Genomic DNA, 1470 nt, shown 5'->3' with positions numbered 1-1470 from the left:
TGTGTGTGTGTGTGTGTGTGTGTGTGTGTGTGTGTGTGTGTGTGTGTATTGATCTCAGGAGGAGCTGCTTGATTGGTTCTGTCAGGAGAAGGACTTCTTTGAGCACTGAGGTGTGTTTCTGGTCCGCTGTTGTTTATGCAGCTTTTGTTTCTGAGCATGCGTGCAACCATCTCCCTGCTGCACGCATTCGGCTCCAGTGTAAACTGGGGCGCTTGTGTTTTTAGTACTGGTCCATTTACTCCTGTTTGCTTCAGTAATATAAAATAACATATGGGCAATCTGTACAGTTGACACAAACTGATAAGGAAACATTGCACTCTTTGTGCTGTTTCCAGCTGTTATGCAACCCTCTGGCATACAGGATGCTATTTTCTTGACACTAACCCATGACAGGAAGCAGTCTCTGTATAGGTGTTTACTCATCCAGGAAACAGCTTTGGACAGGCGGGCGTAAAGACAGACAGGTTCTGATCCATGATGAGCTCAGGCCTGAAACATCTCCTGGTCCTCTGCGTGAAATCGATCGATTTTCAAGATAAGTGTGACTTTTCCTGGCAGAGTCGACGAGAGGAGAGAAGAGAGAAGCTGTGCTTCCATTCAGCCGGCTAACGAATATTACACAAAGTTTTGAAATGCTGCAAAAAATAATACAAAATCATGAATGAGTTTCCTTCCGTTTGGTGGATGAAAATCAGAAATCGACAAGAAAACACAAGCCCGTAACAAGTATTTAGTTACTACTTCTCTTTACTGTCAGCAATATTTCATACTTTCATCTATAATAAATATACATCATGTTATTAAAAATAATAAAACTATTTTAATAAAAAATAATTTAACCACCTATCACACAACATGGAGCCTACCTGGGATATTTCTGGATCAGTTCTCTTGACTGATTTTTTTAAATTTACATTTCAGGATTTTCGTGTTCGGATTAGAGTTTAATAATAATTAATTAATTAGAGTTTATTAATAGTAGTGGAAGTACAAACCAACTGGTTGTGTTAAGCCTGCATCATGATTTATTCAAAATCCTTTCCTATTTTAAAGGTTTGTACTTTTTTATTGATAAAACCTTGCTGACTGTGACTTTCCTATTAGCACTTTCCTTATTTTTATGTTATTATATATATATATATATATATGTATGTGTGTGTATGTATGTGTATGTGTGTGTATGTATGTATATGTGTATGTATGTACTGTATGTATGTATATGTGTGTGTATGTATGTATGTATGTATGTGTAAGTGTGTATATATATATATGTATATGTATGTGTGTATATGTATGTGTATATATGTATGTGTATGTATGTATGTGTGTATATATATGTATATATATATATGTGTGTGTGTGTGTGTGTGTGTGTGTGTGTGTTTATACAGTTGTGTGAAAAAGTGTTTGCCCCTTCCTGATTTCTTATTTGTTTGTCACACTTACATGTTTCAGATCATCAAACAAATT

At 35.9% G+C, this 1470-nt stretch overlaps 1 protein-coding gene across 1 annotated transcript in view; it reads left to right on the top strand.

The window, feature by feature from the left end:
- Positions 1-1470, top strand: part of LOC116394068 (LIM and calponin homology domains-containing protein 1) — a 74697-nt gene that overhangs the window by 39609 nt on the left and 33618 nt on the right.

Source organism: Anarrhichthys ocellatus, unplaced genomic scaffold, assembly GCF_004355925.1.
Source record: "Anarrhichthys ocellatus isolate YVR2014 unplaced genomic scaffold, GSC_Weel_1.0 scaffold37, whole genome shotgun sequence".
NCBI classification, from domain to species: domain Eukaryota; kingdom Metazoa; phylum Chordata; class Actinopteri; order Perciformes; family Anarhichadidae; genus Anarrhichthys; species Anarrhichthys ocellatus.
This window is presented reverse-complemented; position numbering and strand designations above follow the sequence as displayed.